The 14,612-nt window shown below is 37.7% G+C and overlaps 1 protein-coding gene across 30 annotated transcripts in view; it reads left to right on the top strand.

Moving 5' to 3' along the window:
• The window catches only part of AKT3 (AKT serine/threonine kinase 3), a 395,069-nt gene that overhangs the window by 358,858 nt on the left and 21,599 nt on the right, over positions 1–14,612 (top strand). The window lies entirely within an intron of this gene.

The raw sequence follows: 14,612 nt of genomic DNA on the forward strand, positions 1-14,612 counted from the left end.
TTCAGCTATTATATCTTCATATATGTTTTCAACCCCTTTCTCTCTGTTTTCTCCTTCTGGGACCCCTATGATGAGAATATTATTGTGCTTGATGTTATTCCAGAGTCTCTTAAACTGTCCTCATATCTTTTCATTCTTTTTTTCTTTTTTCTGTTCAGCATCAATGATTTCCACCACTATGTCTAACAGCTCACAGATCCATTCTCCTCTGTTTCATTGTTGATTCCTTCTAGTTTAATTTTCATTTCAGTTATTGTAGTCTTCATCTCTGTTCTTTATATTTTCTAACTCCTTTTTAAAAACTTCTACCTTCTTTCTCTGTACATTCATCCTTCTCTTGAGTTCTTTAATCACTTCTACGATCATTACCCTGAATTCTTTCTTGGGTAAATTGCCTATTGTCACTTCACTTAGTTCTTCTGGGGTTTTATATTGTTCCTTCATCTGGAACATGTTTTTCTGCTGCCTCATCTTGTCTATTTTGCTGTTTTTATTTTGATGTATCTGGTAGGTTAGTTACATTTCCCAACCTTGGAGAAGTTGCCTTCTGTAGGAGGCAACTTATGCGTCCCAGCGTTGCACTCCCCTCTTGTCACCCAAAGTGTATGCTCTGCATGTTCCCCCTGTGAAGGCTGCGTGGGTCCTTCTGTTGTGGCCATTATGTGGGTGACCTGGTAGGCTTAGTTGGCCCCAAGTCCAGCTGGTTGCCAGCCCCTGCCTTGTGTGGAGGCTGACAGCTGCTTATTAGTGGGGCCTAGTCATTAGACAGCTGACTGCGGAACCCCAGGGGGCCCCAGGGCTAGTTCTGGTTCACTGGTGGGTGGAGTCAAGGTCCAGAAGAGTCCCCGTGGCCTTTTTCCTCCCAGTGGTGGGTGAAGCCAGGTCCTGGGCTTAGTGCCAGACTACAGGCAGGCAGATCTGGGTCCTGGATTCTGGCTGCAGGGTCCTGGGATCCCAGAGCTGGTGTAAAATCACTGATGGGGACGGGGGAGCTGGTTCCTGACACAGTTGGGTGTGGAGCCTAGGGTGTCCCTAAGCTTGTGTTGGCCTGCTAGTGGCCAGGGCCAGGGCCCAGCTGCTCTAAGGGCAGGATCTGGCATGCTGCTGGCAGGCTGCATCCTCAGGCTGCAGGATTGTGGTTTTCTTGCGTCTGGTGTGTGCCCTCTGGTGGGTGAGGTTGGTCTAGAGGCTTGTGCAGGTTTCCCAGAGGGCAAGGCCAGTGCCTACTCACTAGTGGGTGGACTACGGTCTTGGCCCTCTGGAAGGCAGTGTCTAGAGGCATGTCTAAAAGTGGCTGTGGGCTCAGGAAGTCTTTAGGCAGCTTGCCTGCTGATGGGTGGTGCTGTTTCCCTGCCCAGTTAGTTGTTTGTCCTGAAGTGTCACCTGAGGCTATTGGGTGGGGCCAGGTTGCTGCGCTAATGAGCCAGAGGGAGAATCCCACTATGGTGGCTGCCCGTGTCAGTGTCCATGCAGTAGAAAGCTCCCAAGTATGGCTGCTGCCTGTGTTTATGTCCCCAAGGTGAGCCATAGCCACTACCGGGTCTCTGGGAGAATCTCCAAGACTAGCAGGTAGATCTGGCCCAGTTTCCAAGCAAATTACTGCTTTTGCCCTGGGTCCTGGTATATGTGAGATTTTGTATGTGCCATTTAAGAGTGAAGTCTCTATTTCTCCCAGTCCTTTGGGACTTCTGAAATTAAGCCCCACTGTTCTTCAAAGCCAAATGCTCTGGTGACTCATCTTTCCATTGCAGCACCCCAAGGGTGGGGAGCCCAACGTGGGACTCAGAACTCTCATTCCTGCAGTTCTCCAGTTTGTGGGTTGCCCACCTGGGGAAATGGGACTTGTTTTAGTGCAAGTATGCCCCTCCTACTTGTCTCCTTATGGTTCTTTCTTTATGCCTTTAGTTGTAGATCTTTTCAGGTAGGTTCTGGTTGTTTTCATCAATGGTTGTTCTGCAAATAGTTGTGAATTTGTGAATTTGGTGTGCTCATGAGAGGAGGTGAGCTCAGGGTCTTTCTACTCTGCTATCTTGGCCAATCTCCTCCTCCCTCACTTTAAAGCTACTGTGCTTATCCCAAACTCTGTCCCCTGGTTCTTCATGGCAGTAAGATTGTAGGTTTCTAATCCAAGTTTTAACCCTGAATGGTATAGACTAGGGTCCATTTCAGGCTAAAAGCCACAAAAATGGGAAGTTCATCGAGCACCATTCCTTCTTCGTAGTGTCTACGTCCCCTGTATATACCTGTTGCTTCCCAGAACCTTCATATTTTTTCCAGAGTTTCCAACTTTTCATATTTTTTCAAGAGTTTATAATTATCCATAGGAGGTTTGATCCAATAGGAACTGCTTGGCCATTAACACAAGCAAAACTTAGTATTTGTTCTGAATTGTGCATTATTACATACCAAATATAAGTCTTTTCTTCTGGTGACCCAGTAATACTTTCTCTTCATGCAAGAAGTATCCCACAGGGCTTCCCTGGTGGCGCAGTGGTTGAGAGTCCACCTGCCAATGCAGGGGACGCGGGTTCATGCCCCGGTCCGGGAAGATCCCACACGCTGCAGAGCGGCTGGGCCCGTGAGCCATGGCCGCTGAGCCTGCGCGTCCAGAGCCTGTGCTCCGCAATGGGAGAGGCCACAACAGTGAGAAGCCCGCGTACCAAAAAAAAAAAAAAGAAGTATGCCATTTGCATTTCTGTGTGATGAGCACTGCATGTCAGAGGTGGTAGGAGTATTTCAAAGGATACCTAACCTAGGTTTTAAGAACAAAGAAACAGTTATGGAGCCTGCACTTCAGGGTTGGATTAGAATTAATAGGAATTTTATTCATGTTATGATGCTTTTGGATAACTTTAGTATGAAAATTTCAGGCCTTGGTTTTCTCATTTGAAAATGAGGGGTTTGGATTAGGTCTATAATAATTCTTTCCAATGCAAATATTTTATAGTTCAATTAAAATGCATTAATAAGAGATACTCCAAACCTACTTCTTTGTTCTTCTTAAGCAATACATGCAGACCTCGTTTTATTGCACTTCCCTTTATTGTGCTTCACAGATAATGCACGTTTTTGCAAATTGAAGGCTTGAGCCAATCCTGCCCCCAACAAGTCTATCAGCGCCATTTTTCCAAAAACGTTTGCTCACTTCATGTATCTATCACATTTTGGTAATTCTGGAAATATTTCAAACTTTTTCATTATTATTATATTTGTTATGGTGATCTGTGGTCAGTCATCTTTGATATTACTATTGTAATATTTTGGGGGCACCATGAACCACACTTGTACAAGATGGGCAATAGATGTGTGTGTTCTGACTGCTCCACTGACTGGGCATTCCCCCATTTCTCTCCCTCTCCTTAGGCCTCCCTATTCCCTGAGACACAACAGTATTGAAATTAGGCTGATTAATAACCCTACAGTTGCCTCCAAGTATTCAAGGAAAAGGAAGAATCACATGTCTCTCAGTTTAAATCAAAAGCTAGAAATGATTAAGCTTAGTGAAGAAGGCATGTTGAAAGCAGAGATAAGCCCAAAGCTAGGCCTCTTGCTCTAGTTAGCCAAATTGTGAATGCAAAAGAAAAGTTCTTTGAAGGAAATTAAAAGTGCTATGACAGTGAACACACAAATGATAAGAATGCAAAGCAGTCTTATTGCTGATGTAGAGAAAGTTTGAGTGGTCCAGATAGAAGATCAAAGCAGCTACAACATTGCCTTAGTCGAAAGCCTAATCTAGACTCATGCCCTAACACTCTTAAATTGTTTGAAGGCTGAGAGAGGTACGGAAGCTGCAGAAGAAAATCTTGAAACTAGGAGATGTTGGTTCATGAGGTTTAAGGAAAGAAGCTGTCTCCATAACATAAAAGTTCAAAGTGAAACAGCAAGTGCTGATGTAGAAGCTGCAGCAAATTATCCAGCTAAGATAATTAATGAAGGTGACTACACTGAACAACAGATTTTCAATGAAGTTGAAACAGCCTTCTTTTGGAAGAAGATGCCCTCTAGGAGTTTCATAGCTAGGGAGGAGAAGTTAATGCCTGGCTTCAAAACTTCAAAGGACAGACTGACTCTTTTGTTAGGGGCTATTGCAGACTTTAAGTTGAAGCCAGTGTACATTTATCATTCCAAAACTCCTAAGGTGCTTAAGAATTATACTAAATCTACTCTTCCTGTGGTTTATAAATGGAAAAACAAAGCCTGGATGACAGCACATCTGTTTACAACATGGTTTACTGAATATTCTAAGCCCACTGTTGATGCCTACTGCTCAGACGAAAGATTCCTTTCAGAATATTACTACTGCTCATTACAATGGACCTGGTCATCTAATGGAAATGTATGTTGAGGTTAATGTTGTTTTCATGCCTGCTAAGACACATCCATTCTGAAACCCATGGATTAAGGAGTCATTTCAATTTTCAAGTCTTATTATTTAAGAAATTCATTTTGTAAGGCTCTAGCTGCTGTAGATAGTGACTCTTCTGATGGATCTGGGCAAAACAAATTGAAAGCCTTCTGGAAAAGATTCACCATTCTAGGTGCCATTAAGAACATATCATGATTCATGGGAAGAAGTCAAAAGTTCAACATTAATAGGAGTTTGGAAGAAATTGATTCCAACCTTCATGGGTGACTTTGAGGGGTTCAAGACTTCAGTGGAAGAAGTAACTGCAGATGTGGTGGAAAAAGCAAGAGAACTAGAATTAGAAGTGGAGCCTGAAGATATGACTGAATTGCTGTAACTTCATGATAAAACTTGAACACATGAGGAGTTGCTTCTTATGGATGAGGAAAGAAAGTGGTTTCTTCAGATGGAATCTACTCCTGGTGAAGATGCTGTGAAGATTGTTGAAATGAAAACACAGTGTTTAGAATATTGCATAAATTTAATTGATAAAGCAGCAGCAGGATTTGAGAGGATTGAGTCCAATCTTGAAAGAAGTCTACTGTGGGTAAAATGCTACCAAACAGCATTGCATGCTACAGAGAAATCATTTGTGAAAGGAAGAGTCAATCAATGCAGCAAACTTCATTGTTATTTTATTTTAAGAAGTGTCCACAGCCACCCCAGCCTTCAGCAAACAGCACCCTGATCAGTCAGCAGCCATCAACATGGACGCAAGACTCCCCACCAGCAAAAAGATTAGGACTCACTGAAGGTTCAGATGATGGTTAGCATATTTTAGCAAGTTATTTAGATATAATGTTATTGCACACATTATAGACTACAGTATAGTGTAAACATAACTAAATGCCCTGGGAAACCAAAAAGTTCTTGTGACTCGCCTTATTGAGATATTAGCTTTATTGCAGTGGTCTGTTCCAGAGCCAGTGATATCTCCGAGGTATGCCTGTGGAGTAATTCAGATCATTTCAAGTCCTGTTTAACTGAAAATTTCCCAGATGAGCTGGTAGTGCTGCTTGTTATTTCTTCTAATTTTACGATTCTGCTGTTCAGCTGCTAGGGTACATATACAAGGAGAGGCTTGGATGTACAACTTAGGAAAGATAGGTGTGTGTTTAGAACCTCTTATGACCGCTTTCGTAGAAACTGCTCTCTGACTCTCTTCCTTCCCTCAAATTAAACTTTCACCTTTTCCTCCTCAGCTTTTAAAGCCCCTACCTTTCTTTCTTTACTTCTCACCAAAATCTTATCCCCCCAACCTAGGAGCTCTCTTATCACTGGATCTTTTCTAGGGAGTTGATCTGTTGTGATAATGAGAAGGTGGCTGTCATTGCAGGAACTTGGGCAAAGGAGCTAGGTTCTTGGTCATCCTCATAGAAATATAATATGAATTTCTCTATGAAAATATTATGATTATTGGTTGGTAGCTTTATTATTAGCATTTCTTTTTTTCCTCTGTATTTTAGGTTTAATAGACTTTAATATTACTGCCTGGGAGCCTGCCCACACTGTGTAGGATTCTTTTGTTTGATTTTGTTTTCTGTCTATTGAAATAGGTCTCAGGTTTTCTCCAACCTCCTTGCAGGCTTTTGTAACAAAACTGATTTATAAATTGGAAATTGCCTATATATAATTTCTCCCCAGTTTACATACTCATTTAACTTTTGCCCATGTTTTTGAACATTCCTAATCGGAAATAGTGATGAGTGGCTGCCACACTGCTGATGCTGGGCAGTACCTATGAAATCTCCTGGACGAGGGATAAAGAGTACGTTGTTTCAGCAGGTTCTTAGTGAAAACTGAGGTTTATAATGCATGCAATTTGCCCATAATCACTATCATAGAAGCAAAGTCATTTTTACTACTGTCCCCTGACTTTCAGTAAGACCCTCTTCATTTCACTAGTGAGAACTGTTTTACCTTTATTAGCAGCTCTTCTCCAAGTATAAATGAAATCTTCAAATATGCCTTGTATCTATGGATGTTTGTGAATAGTATCACCTATGGACAGACCTACAGTCATTGAAATGAATGCTTGTGAACTTTTTAAATGAGAAAATGTATCAAGGAAAAAAAAACATGAGTTCAAATTTCTGAGAATTACTTTTAAAGCAGTTCAAATCAAATACTGTTTGTTTAAAAGCCCTTCTAAGTTCCAAATGTATTAATTAAATGTTTAATATGTGTTATAGCTAAAATAGTCATTTCATTGGGATCAATTTATGATATAATAATTGTATGTTAGTGTATACCTTGGATCCCTTGGTACATTTTTTATAGGATCAAGGTCAACATTATGGACATGAATTACTATTGTGTAATTTTGCAAAAATGAAATATAGTTTTTTGAGCTTCTGATCATCTGTCAAGAAAAGTTAATTGACATGGGAAAGGTTAGCAGAAAATATAATTAAATCTTGTGTGTCATAGATCTGTTAGTTTTGTTTGAAATAAATTCTCTTTCCATATTCCCATTTTTCCAATACATGCGTATATTGGAATACACACACACACACACACACACACACACACACACACACCATAAAACCAGTTTTTCAGAAGAACTAGAGATTAAATAAACCAGAATCCCTACCTAATCTTAGTTACTCTCTTGAGTTATTTTGAAGACGTGGAAATATAGCGTCAGATTAATGTCTGTGACAAATCTAAGCATTCAGTAGTTGGCAGTTTTTACTGTGTCTGTGTTGCCAGTACTTTTGATCCATGTATGTCGTCACAGAATGGTGTATGAAATAACCACAGTATTTATTTAATTAAAGTGGCAATTAACGTTACATAATCACTGTGTCACCTTTCTCTGAAAGTTTCAAGCCCTGCTATTTATTTTAGAGCACCTAAACTGAAAACAGAAGAATATACAGACTTTGTGGTAGCAACTGATTTTGTTGCTAAGGAAGGTCAGGGAGACTGACCTTCAAACACCCATGCTGTCCTTCCAGCCATACCAGAAGTGGTGAATATGACTTACTCTAGCAAGTTTAGGTAATTTTTTTCTCTCTCTGTTCTTTCCCTTACACTGTAAAGAAACATAAAAATATTTAGTTTTAGAAATTCTAGATAGCAAATAGCATACTGATTTTGTAACAGTTAAAATTTGGTAGAGGGTCAGTGTGGGAAGTGTGGTAGAGGATCACTGCAGAAAGGAGTTACGGAGCTGCAACTCTGCTGCCACTGTAGGTACTTGAGGTTGTAAACCCAATTACATCTATACCTTTTCAGTAAACTGAAAGCACTGTCTTGAACCCAGCACCTTGATCTTCCTGTTTTGATCATTGGGAACTAAGTTTTCTGAAAACAAATTAGCTTTTAGAGAAAGAGCTGTGCCAAGTTTAATGTGTCTTTGGGAAAATATGTTAAGTTTGCAGTTAATGACACTATGGCCATTCATTGAGTTAACATATAACAGTAGCTGAGATTTACAGTTGAGTGTTCCTGACTGTCCATACCTTACCATTACTAAATGAAAGCTTACATTGTGGCCATTGATGCAGGAGTGTTTTGAGAGATGTGTGCAGAGAGAAAAGAAGACGATATTAAGACGATATTGGTTTAAAGACAAAATAGAAAATTAATGTGTTAGCCCGCTAGGGCTGCCATAACAAAATACCACAGACTGGGTGACTTAAACAACAGAAATTTTTATGTTCTCACAGTTCTGGAGACTGGAATCTAAGATCAAGGTGTTGGCAGGGTTGGTTTCTTCTGAAGCCTCTTTCCTTGGCTTGCAGATGGCCGCCTTCTTGCTTTGTCCTCTATGTGTGTATGCTCCTGGTGTCCTTTTGAGGGTCCAAATTTTCTCCATTTATGAGGACACAAGTCAGGTAGGATTAAGGCTAATGCCCCATTTTAATGTAATCATCTCTTTAAAGGCCCTATCTTCAAATAGTCACTGGGAGAGGTTAGGACTTCAGCATATGGATTTGGAGGGAAATACAGTTCAGCCCATAATAATTAAATATTTGAAATTTGTTCACTTATTGTTTAAATGTATATTCCAGTAATCTGTGATAAAATCCAAGCTCTGAGCATTCTTGATGATTTCTGTGCGTATACCTCTGTTGAATACTGTACCATTTTCTTGCAGATCTCTCTCACATCTTTCCCCATATACGAAATTTTAGGGTTTTTACTTCCCTGTACATATGTTTTCATTTCACTGTATTGCCTTCTTCTTCTGTGTGTGAGGGGGGTTTGGGCAGGAAATAATGTCCTCCAGCATAAATATCTTTAACTAATGTCTGGAGAAGCAATCAAAAGCAAAAACAGTTTTCATGCAGTCTTCACATTCTAAGTACTATAGTAGAAAGAGCTTGGGTTCAGGAAACCTAGGTTTTTGCTGCTTCAGTTGCTATTTGTATCATCTTTAGCAAGTTATTTTACTAACTTTAGTTTTAATTTCCTCATCTCTAAAATTGTAGACTGAATGTTCTCTGACATCCGATTGAATGATATATTCACTTATTCAGGAAGTATTGAGTTCTACTATGTGGCAAGCACTATTTAAGGAATTAGGGATATAGCCTAAGTGTAAAACAATGTCCCAGATGAGACAAGTATAAAACAAATAGCAAGATGGTACATTTAATCCCAACCATATCAGTAATCACATTAAATGTAGATAAACTCTAAACACAATTAAAAGACAGAGATTGTCAGACTGGATAAAAAGCAAAAAACACCTCTATGTGGATTAGAGAAACCCACTTTAAATGTAAAATACAGATAGGTAAAATGGGAAATGATATTCCATGCTCATACCAATCAAGAGAAGACGAGAGTGCTTATATTAATATCTATGAAGTAGATTTCAAAACAGGTAATATTACTGGAGATCAGGAGGATTATTTCATTATAACAAAGGGATCAGTTCATCAAGAGGACATAACAATCTTAATCATTTGTGTACCTAATAACAAAACTTAAATACATAAAGCAAAGCTAATAGAACTGCAAGGAAAAATAGATAAATCCAAAATTATAAATGGATATTTCAATACCTATCTTCAAATAATTAATAGAAGTAGAGAGAAAATCATTAAGATTACAAAACACTTTAGCAATACTATCAACCAAACTTAATCTAACTGACATTTATAGAAAACCACCCAATAACAGAAGACTTATTCTTTTCAAGGCCATACAGAACACTTACCATGATATACCATATTTGGGCAAAACAGCTCTCTATAAATTTAAAAGGATCCAAATAATTTAAAGCATGTTCTCTTTGAATGAAAGGGAATTAAATTAGAAATCAAAACAAAAGGATATGTGGAAAATTTCCAAGTATTTGGAAACTAAATACAATTTAAAATAATCCATGGGTCAGAGAAACCAGCAGGGAAATGAGAAAGTATCTTGAACCGAGTAAAAATGAAAGCAAAATGTTATCTGTGTGATACAACTAATACAATAGTTCAAGGGAAACTTATAGTACCAACTGATTATATTTGAAAAGAAGAAAGGTCTAAGATCAGTTCTATCTTAAGAAACTAAAATAAGAGGAACAAATTAAACCCAGTGAAAGTAGGAGAAAGGAAATAATGAAGATTGGGACAGCAGTCAATGAAATAGAAAAATAATAGAGAAAATCAATGAAAGGAAAAGCTAGTATTTTTTAGAAGACTGATAAATTTCTAACAAAATATAACAAAAAAGTGAGAAGAAAATTATTAATATTATGAATGAGAGAGGTGACTTTACTACAGATTTTATGGGTTTTAAGTGGTTTATAATGAAATATTATGAAAACCTTTGTCAATGAATTCAACAATTTTGCTGAAATGGACAAATTCCTTGAAAGACACAAACTGCCAAAGCAAAAGAGATAATCATGAATAGCTTTGTGTGTGTTAAAGAAATTATATTTGTAGTTAAAACCCTTCTCACAAAGAAGACTCCAGACCCGTGTGGCTTCACCAATGAATTCCACTGAACGTTTAAGTAAGAAATAGTATCAGTGCTATACAAGTTCTTTTGCAAAATTGAATATTAGGGAATATTTCCTAATTCATTCTATGGGGCTAACTTAATCTGCTACCCAAAGCAGGCAAAGACAGTACAAGAAAAAAAAAACTATAAACAAATTTCCTTAATAGACATATATGTAGAAAAAACACTTAACATGATTTTAGCAAATTAAGTCCAAAAAAAGATTTTTTAAAAAAACAGCACATCTCTACCAGGTGGGGTTTATTCCAGGAATACAAGGTTGGTTTAATTTTCAATTAATCACTATAATTTATCATATTAATAGACTGAATAAATACACGTTTATCTCAATGGATGCAGGAAAGGAAGCATTCAAAACAAATCCTACATCCATTTCTGATTTAAGCCAAAAAGCAAGCAAACAAAAATACTCCCAGTAGACCTGGAATAGGAAGCTTTTTTAACCTGATAAAGAACATCTATGGAAAACCTATATTAAATATCTTAATTAAGAAAGACTGAATGGTTTCACAAGGCAAAAATGTTCACTCTGTTCACCATTGTACTGGAGGTTCTAATAAGGTAAGGCAAGAAAAAGAATTTAAAATGCATATAGATTGGAAAGAAAGAAGTAAATCTGTCTTTATTCATGAACAACATGATTTATATATGTAGAAAATCAGATGGAATCTATAAAAAAGCTACTAAAGTTTAACCCATGGGTGTACTTGATACAAGATGAATATATAGAGTTCAGGATATAAAAAGAATTGTAATTTTATACAGCAGCAACAACCCAAAGTGGAAATGAATAAAAATATTATTTATGATAACAACACAAATGTGAAATACTTAGCGATACTTTTCTTTTTTTAACAGCTTTACTGGAGTATAATTGCTTTACAATGTTGCGTTACTTTCTGCTGTATAACAAAGTGAATCAGCTATATGTATACATATATCCCCACATACCCTCCCTCTTGCGACTCCCTCCCACTCTCCCTATTCTTCCCCTCTAGGTGGTCACAAAGCACCGAGCTGATCTCCCTGTGCTATGCAGCTGCTTCCCACTAGCTAGCTATTTTACATTTGGTAGTGTATATATGTCAGTGCTACTCTCTCACTTTATCTCAGCTTACCCTTACCCCTCCCTGTGTCCTCAAGTCCATTCTCTACGTCTGCATCTTTATTCCTATCCTACCCTTAGGTTCATCAGAACTATATTTTTTTTTAGGTTCCATATGTATGTATTAGCATACAGTATTTCTTTTTCTCTTTCTGACTTACTTCACTCTGTATGACAGACTGTAGGTCCATCCACCTCACTACAAAACTCAATTTCATTGCTTTTTATGGCTGAGTAATAATTTGTATATATGTGCCACATCTTCTTTATCCATTCATCTGTCCATGGACATTTAGGATGGTTCCATGTCCTAGCTACTGTAAATAGTGCTGCAGTGAACATTGTGGTACGTGTCTCTTTTTGAATTATGGTTTTCTCAGAGTATATGCCCAGTAGTGGGATTGCTGGGTCATATGGTAGTTCTATTTCTAGTTTTTTAAGGAAGCTCCATACTGTTCTCCATAGTAGCTGTATCAATTTACATTCCCACCAGCAGTGCAAGAGGGTTCCCTTTTCTCCACACCCTCTCCAGCATTTACTGTTTGTAGATTTTTTGATGATGGCCATTCTGACTGCTGTTAGGTGATACCTCACTGTGATTTTGATTTGCATTTCTTTAATGATTAGTGATGTTGAGTATCTTTTCATGTGTTTGTGGGCAATCTGTATATCTTCTTTGGAGGAATGTCTACTTAGGTCTTCTGCCGATTTTTGGATTGGGTTGTTTGTTTTTTTGATATTGAGCTGCATGAGCTGCTTGTATATTATGGAGATTAATCCTTTGTCAGTAGCATCGTTTGCAAATATTTCCCCCCATTCGGAGGGTTGTCTTTTTGTCTTGTTTATGGTTTCCTTTGCTGTGCAAAAGCTTTGAAGTTTCATTAGGTCCCATTTGTTTGTTTTTCTTTTTATTTCCATTTCTCTAGGAGGTGGGTCAAAAAGGATCTTGCTGTGATTTATGTCATAGGGTGTTCTTCCTATGTTTTCCTCTAAGAGTTTTATAGTGTCTGGCCTTACATTTAGGTCTTTAATCCATTTTGAGTTTATTTTTGTGTATGGTGTTAGGGAGTGTTCTAATTTCATTCATCTACATGTAGCTGTTCAGTTCTCCCAGCACCACTTATTGAAGAGGCTGTCTTTTCTCCATTGTATATCCTTGGCTCCTTTGTCAAAGATAAGGGGGCCATATGTGCATGGGTTTATCTCTGAGCTTTCTATACTGTTCATTGATCTATATTTCTGTTTTTGTTCCAGTACCATACTGTCTTCTTTGCTGTAGCTTTGTAATAGAGACTGAAGTCCGGAAGCCTGATTCCTCCAGCTCCATTTTTCTTTCTCAAGAGTGCTTTGGCTATTCGGGGTCTTTTGTGTTTCCATACAAATTGTAAAATTTTTTGTTGTACTTCTGTGAAAAATGCAATTGGTAGCTTGATAGGGATTGCATTGAATCTTTAGATTGCTTTGGGTAGTACAGTCATTTTCACAATGTTGATTCTTCCAATCCAAAAACATGGTATATCTCTCCATCTGTTTGTATTTAATTTCTTTCATCAGTGTCTTACAGTTTTCTGCATACAGGTCATTTGTCTCCTTAGGTAGGTTTATTCCTAGGTATTTTATTCTTTTTGTTGCAATGGTAAATGGGAGTGTTTCCTTAATTTCTCTTTCAGATTTTTCGGCATTAGTGTATAGGAATACAAGAGATTTCTGTGCATTAATTTTGTATCCTGCTACTTTACACAATTTATTGATTAGCTCTTGTAGTTTTCTGGTAGCATCTTTAGGATTCTCCATGTATAGTATCATGTCATCTGCAAACAGTGATAGTTTTACTTCTTCTTTTCTGATTTGGATTCCTTTTATTTCTCCTTCTTCTCTGATTGCTGTGGCTAAAACTTCCAAAACTATGTTGAATAATAGTGGTGAGAGTAGGCAACCTTGTCTTGTTCCTAATCTTAGAGGAAATGGTTTCAGTTTTTCACCACTGAGAATGTTGTTGGCTGTGGGTTTGTAGTATATGGCCTTTATTATGCTGAGGTAGGTTTCCTTTATTGCCCACTTTCTGGAGGGTTTTTATCATAAATCAGTGTTAAATTTTGTCAAAAGCTTTTTGGCATCTATTGAGATGATCATGTGTTTTTTATCCTTCAGTTAGTTAATATGGTGTATCACATTGATTGATTTGCGTATATTGAAGAATCCTTGCATTCCTGGGATAAATCCCACTTGATCATGGTGTATGATCCTTTTAATGTACTTTTGGATTCTATTTGCCAGTATTTTGTTGAGGATCTTGGCATCTATGTTCATCAGTGATATTGGCCTGTAGTTTTTTTTTCTGTGTGTGTGGCATCTCTGTCTGGTTTTGGTATCAGGGTGATGGCCTCATAGAATGAGTTTGGGAGTGTTCATCCCTGTGCTATATTTTGGAAGAGTTTGAGAAGGATAGGTGTTAGCTCTTCTCTAAATGTTTGATAGAATTCACCTGTGAAACCATCTGGTCCTGGGCTTTTGTTTGTTGGAAGATTTTTAATCACAGTTTCAATTTCAGTGTTTGTGATTGGTCTGTTCATATTTTCTATTTCTTCCTGGTTCAGTACTTGAAGGTTGTACTTTTCTAAGAATTTGTTCATTTCTTCCAGGTTGTCGATATTACTGGCATATAGTTGTTTGTTGTAGTCTCTCATGATCCTTTGTATTTCTGCAGTGTCAGTTGTTACTTCTCCTTTTTCATTTCTAATTCTGTTGATTGAGTCTTCTCCCTTTTTTTCTTGATAAGTCTGGCTAATGTTTTATCAATTTTGTTTATCTTCTCAAGTTCTTTGAGAGTTGGTTCTCAGCTTTTAGTTTTATTAATCTTTGCTATCATTTCCTTCATTTGTTTTTCATTTATTTTTTAATCTAATCTTTATGATTTCTTTCCTTCTTCTAACTTTGGGGAATTTTTGTTCTTTTTCTAATTGCTTTAGGTGTAAGGTTAGGTTGTTTATTTGAGATGTTTTTTGTTTCTTGAGGTAGGATTGTATTGCTGTAAACTTCCCTCTTAGAACTGCTTTTGCTGCATCCCATAGGTTTGGATCATTGTGTTTTCATTGTGATTTGTTTCTAGCTATTTTTTGATTTCCTCTT

The sequence above is a fragment of the Stenella coeruleoalba genome (assembly GCF_951394435.1).
Source record: "Stenella coeruleoalba genome assembly, chromosome: 1".
Lineage (NCBI taxonomy): Eukaryota > Metazoa > Chordata > Mammalia > Artiodactyla > Delphinidae > Stenella > Stenella coeruleoalba.